Source organism: Archocentrus centrarchus, chromosome 21 (genome assembly GCF_007364275.1).
Source record: "Archocentrus centrarchus isolate MPI-CPG fArcCen1 chromosome 21, fArcCen1, whole genome shotgun sequence".
Lineage (NCBI taxonomy): Eukaryota > Metazoa > Chordata > Actinopteri > Cichliformes > Cichlidae > Archocentrus > Archocentrus centrarchus.
Genome location: NC_044366.1, coordinates 14,682,353 through 14,688,352, shown reverse-complemented (window position 1 = coordinate 14,688,352; position 6,000 = coordinate 14,682,353). Strand labels below are relative to the sequence as shown.

The window sequence follows — 6,000 nt, the reverse complement described above, 5'->3', positions numbered from 1 at the left end:
GAGAAAATGAGGCATGACCTACATGCTCTGCTTAATGACAGCACAATCATGACCGTATCCTGCCATTGCTTTCATCATTCTCTTCATTTTTTCTCATTTCCAAATTTTTCCCTCTCTGCATCTGTTCATTCCCCCTTTCCTTCCCTCTCTCACTTCAGCATGTTCCCCGCTCCACCCTTCGTCCCCTTTATCTCCTCTCTCCCACTCCTGGCTGCTTCACTCTCCCTCATTACCACCATTTTCCTCCCATTGAAGTGACTCAGCAGTTTCTTCACTGCCATCGCTCTCACTCATCTGATTCTCGCTCAGGGCATCACATTCTTTCCCAGTGTGCAGAAAAATCAACCCTCAGAATCTGTTTTATTGGACATAATTAAATGCAATATTGCCAAAGCATGTTGTAGAGAGTTTAGAGGCACAATAGAAGAACGTGGACTATAAGCAGTGCACACAAAAAGAGAAATTAAACATGTGGTAAGATTTAGTTAAATAATTTTGCAAAAGCTTCATAGAAGCTAGAGCGTGCCTCTCTGCAAATTGTAGATAGCACAACTGACACGTTCTTTCTGAATGGTTTGTTTCTCTGTGACGCCAGGTTTGTGTATCTTGAACAATCTCAATAGCCGGTGTGTAATGTCTTTGTCAGACTCTGGCTGCTCATAGTATTCATTTAATCTGTCTCTCGGTATTATCTGCTCAGCTTATTATTGTTTTCACCTTGCAAATCTATGCGTGTGTGTGTGCCATTATGGCAAAATGCAGTCTGGGCCAGCACAAAGGTGGTTTTAAATACTTTGGCAGGTTTTTATGCCTATTGGCAGATTTTGTCAACATGATAGCGTGAGAACGATACGGATAGCAAAAGCTTATTTGAGGTCAATTTGAAGGTTGATAATGGCTGTAGTCCGACCCATACGGACCTAGTAAAGTACGCCCAAATAATGGGGGCCATGGCCATCCCACATTCCCACATTCTTTATCTGGTGTATAAATATGAAATACTCTGAGACCTAACCAGACCTCTTCTGGGTTGTACCCTTTTCTCTCTGCCAGCCTGGGACACATGACCATATGCCCAACCCATCCTTCGTTGGGCGTTGGTTGTTTTCTTTCTTTCCTGCCTCAAAACTATTCTATTTAAAATCTTGTTTCCATTACATTTTATGGTTCTGATGAAGGCCACATGCTGGAAAGTGTTGGTCTAACAATAAGGTTGTTTCTTATACCAAAAGTGCTGCTGGAGTTTTGGCTGCTTTAGACCTTTTTTTTTTCCCTTCACCACCAGCCCCTCTGCGCCCTTAGGTGAACTTTGTTAACCTGTTTGAAAGTGTGCTCTTTGAAACAGGACATATTCTGTGAACCTCCAGTATTGTCATCACTGGTGCATCACAGCAGCAGCATCAAAGGACAGCTTGTGGGTATCTCAGGGGTGCAGTCAGGTTTGATGCCCTGAAAGTAAGAATGTGTTCAATTCCAGGAAAGTCTCATATAATTTTGATGTTATTGTTGCTTTTGTAGACATTTGGATGCTAAATGTACTCTTTCTTATTCTTTAGTTAATCCAGAGTGAATGGAGGCTACTCTGAGGCTGTGTATTGTCAGAGAAGCTGGGTGAGTGGACTTGATCTTCTACTTTCTGTGTCACAGAGCTGGTAGGATCACTGGCTTAAAGTTTTTGAAAGAATTATATTGTTCTTTATTAAAAAAGGATTTGTTTGGCCTCTCTTCTGCTTTCCTGAGGATTTTTTTTTTATATTCAGACATTTTGATTTTTCACTGTTGAATATCTGTAGCCAAGTTCAGGTGTTTTCTCATCCTCAAAATGAAAATATTGTTGTCTGGATAATATTAAGTCATTCTCTGGTGAGCCCACTTTCCTGATTTACAGTCAAGGTACAGCTCCAACTGATTTTTTGCAGACAAAGTCTTCCACGAATTGCCATGAGACTGGGTTCTGTCTAGTCATATCTCTCTATCTCAACTCAGAGCAGAAGCTTCTCTTGCTTTGTAACCATCTTTTTCCTCCTGTCTGTACCTCTCCCTTCTAACTCACAGATAAATCACTCATGTCTCTCAGTCTATTTCACTCCCTGTAGAGTCCCTCATCTGTATATATATATATATATATATATATATATATATATATATATATATATATATATATATATATATATATATATATATATATATATATATAAACACCCCCCACACCCACCCCAATTCTTGCTGCAGCTGCATTAAAGCCCTGGTGCTCCCTGCATTTCTCTAAAACATCAAATAACTGCCCCCCGTGCAGCAAACTTCATGTTCTCATTGGGTTTTAGCTTCTATCTTGCTCTTTCTCTTTTCCCTCTAACTATTATTTTTCTCCTCCCTGTATCTCTTCCGTCTGTGACTCCTTCCCCCTCCTCACCATTCCTTTGCTTCATCACCCCCTTCTTTTTTCAGAGCCAGAGGCCCTCTCTTCATCCCAAGCTGTCTCTCTTCATCTTTCTCCTCCCTTCTCACATCAATATCCCTCAATCCCCATAAATAGAGTGACCCTTCAGACTGCTGTCGCCTCTCTGCCTCCAGACTCTTCACCATCTCTCTTACTCTCCCTCTCCTGTGGGTAAACATGACCCATGCTTCGATCATCCTCTTGTCATTTTGTCATTATTATGCCCTCTGAACTCCTCTTCATCTCGTTTTATGTCCTCTCTCTCCATTCCTTCACTCTGTCTCTCTCTCTCTGTCCTCCCTTGGTTCATCTTACTCTCTTCTTCTCATCTCTCCAGTGATGACAAATACTTCTCTCACTCTTTGGCTATCTCTCAAGAAAGCCGCCTCTCCTTCTTACTCTTTCAATCTGGTGTGTCATCTCGCTTTCTCTTTGAAGATGACATGGCTATCCCTCTGTCCTTTCATTTCCCCTAGAGAGAATGGCCCACACAGCTACACCAAATACTCAAAAGTATGTATGCTTCTTAAATATCTTTCAAATAAAATAGCCTCCAATCTTCTGGGAATGTTGTTGCTGGGCTATAAGATCAGCGTGGGTGCTCCACTTCATTTCTCTTTGAGACTGGAGTTTGTGCAAGCAAGTGAAGTTCTTATTCACAAAAAAAGAAAATTCTGTTTTATTGATCTTACCTTGTGCATGGGGTCAATGCTCTGTTGAAACAAGGAAAGGTCTTCCCAAGCCTATTACCCCAGGATTGTACTATTGTACACTATTGTCTAAGATATTATTGTAACACAGCACACAGATTTCCCAGTAGTGGGCTTAGAGCTCTCTTTCTTAAAGGGGATGATGGGCTCTGAGGTACGTTTAGGTACGTTGAGGTACGTTGAGGTACGGATGTTGTTTTATTTGGTGTGTTTGAAGTGGTCAGACAATGGATCAGCTGCCAAAGGTGTAATGCTGTTATAAACACATCAGGTATTCAATGCAAAACAGTTTCCATTTAAATAAAAACTAAAACAACTTGTTTCAGACATAAGGCGAACTAATGTACAATATAAGATTGATGAGGAATCATAGCTTTATTTACCTCTAACAACAATGTAAAAGTGACTGTGCAGAACATTTTTTTCCTTCTTTTTCTTCTTGCATAATTGTACATTTTTATATTATCATATCATGGTCTATTCACTTATACTATTTTCTCATTTCTTTCATAATTTTATTTCATGCAAGCACGGTGAGAACATGCAAACTCCACACAGAGAGAAGGAGAGGCCTGGGCCAAGGTGGAATCAAACCCAGACCTTTCAGATGGTATTCTAACTGTGAGGCAGCAGTGCTAACCACTGCACCACCATGCTGCCAATGAAATTTTGTTCATTTGTCCACTGATGTGTATAACTGAATGACAATAAAAGTCTATTCTATTCTATTTTATTCTATACAAAGCTATTTGAGTGGAATCCAAGAGTAAAGCTAGCATTAGCATTAACTCAAAGCACACTATTTTGCCCGACATATTCCCTCGGCTGCCTTTACACGCATATAAACTTGAGTGACATCCCACTCTTAATCAATAGAGTTTAATGTAATCCTGGTCCACCCTTTGCAGCTATAACACCTTCAGCTCTTCTGGGAAGGCTTTCCACAAGGTTTAGGAGTGTGTCTCCTATGGGGATTTTTAAAAATACCCATAGGAGAGCATATTTCTCCCATACTGACTTGGCTCCCTGTTAAATCCAGAATAGAATTTAAAATTCTTCTTCTCATATTCAAGGTCTTGATTAATCAGGCCCCATCTTATCTTAAAGACCTCATAGCACCATGTCACTATCACCCCAATAGAGCACTTTGCTCTCAGACTCCTGGCTTACACCTGGTTCCTAGGGTATTTAAAAATAGAATGGGAGGCAGAGCCTTCAGCTTTCAGGCCCCTCTTCTGTGGAAAACACTCCCAGCTTGGATTCAGGAGACAGACACTCTCTATATAAGATTAAACTTTCCTTTTTGATAAAGCTTATAGTTAGGGCTGGATCAGGTGATCCTGAACCCTCCCTTAGTTACACTGCAATGGGCCTAGGCTGCTGGAGGTTCCCACGATGCACTGAGTGTTTCTTCTCCACTCTCTTCTTTTCACTCTCTGTGTTTATCCACGACTGTGCATTTAATAATTAGTTACTATTAATCTCTTGCTCTTTTGGTTGTTTTAGAGGTTTCTTCCTGTCGCCAAGTGATTGTTCTAAAGGGATTGTTTGATTGTTGGGGGTTTCTCTGTATTATTGAAGGGTCTTTACCTTACAATATAAAGCACTGGGAGGTGACTGTTGTTGTGATTTAGTGCTATATAAACTGAATTGAATTGAACTGAACTGAACTGAAGTGCATTTGTGAGGTCAGACACTGATGTTGGATTAATATAGTTATTGAGCTACACAGTACACAGAGGTAATGAAAATAGGCCAGGGGTTTACAGATAGTTTTGGTTTCACTGAATATTGCGAGTCCTCATTCTACGTGGATTCCATGGATCTATATGGATTAAAGTATTAGGTCACACTTCTTTATCTTTGAATTCAGGTGTCTTCAGTCCCTTTCCCATAAGTGTATAAAATCAAGCACCTAGCCATGCAGTCTAACTCTTCAAACATTCATGAAGCAATGAGTTGCTCTTAAGAACTCACTGAATTCAAATGTTGTACTGTAACAGGATGCAGTTGTTACAACAAGTCTGTTCACGAAATGTCTTTCATCCTAGATATTCCATGATCGACTCAAAATGGAAGCATTTAGGAACCACAGCAACTCAGCTACAAAGTGGCAGAACACATAAAGTTACAGAGCAAGGCCAGTGAGTGCTGAGGCACATAGTGTGTAAAAGTCGGCAACACTTTGCTGACTCAATAACTGTGGTTCCAAACATCACAGACTAATGTGGCATCAATATCAGCACAAAAACTGTGTGCCGGGAGCTTCATGGTTTCCATGGCAGAGCAGTTCCTGTAAGTGTAACACAGGTGTAGGTGCCCCAGTACTTTTGATCATAGTATATCTCACCACCACCTCCTCTTTTTTTTGGCAATCCTACAAATATGTAGGGCTGCTTTCTTTCAACTGCACAGTATCTCTAAAATTAGAATCATCCTGTCTAGGAGTTATGCTGAAAGACTAATTCATGGATTTATTAATTCTAGCCTGGACTATTGTAATTTATTGTTATCAGGTTCTAAATGTTCCCTTAAAAGCCTCAATTTAATCCAAAATGCTGCGGCAAGAAAGAGCAATCATATTTGTCCAGTATTAGCTTCTCTTCATTGGCTCCCATTAAAACCAGAATTTAATTTAAAATCCTTCTCATCGCATACAAATCTTGAATGATTATGGCCTCGTCATAACTTAAAGACCTCGCAGTGCCATGTAATCCTGAGTGTTTTGCTCTTAGACTGCTGGCTTACTTGTGGTTCCTAGAGATTCTAAAAGTAGAATGGGAGGCAGAGCCTTCAGTTGCCAGGCTTCTCTCCTGTGGACCCAGCTCCCAGTTTGAATTTGGGATACAG

At 40.4% G+C, this 6,000-nt stretch overlaps 1 long non-coding RNA gene across 1 annotated transcript; it reads left to right on the top strand.

Moving 5' to 3' along the window:
- Window positions 1–1,372: 1,372 nt before the first annotated feature.
- Window positions 1,373–3,730, top strand: LOC115800324 (uncharacterized). The gene is made up of 3 exons (XR_004021662.1): window positions 1,373–1,455; window positions 1,557–1,611; window positions 3,680–3,730. It is a non-coding gene; the product is annotated as an uncharacterized LOC115800324 (long non-coding RNA).
- Window positions 3,731–6,000: the final 2,270 nt, after the last annotated feature.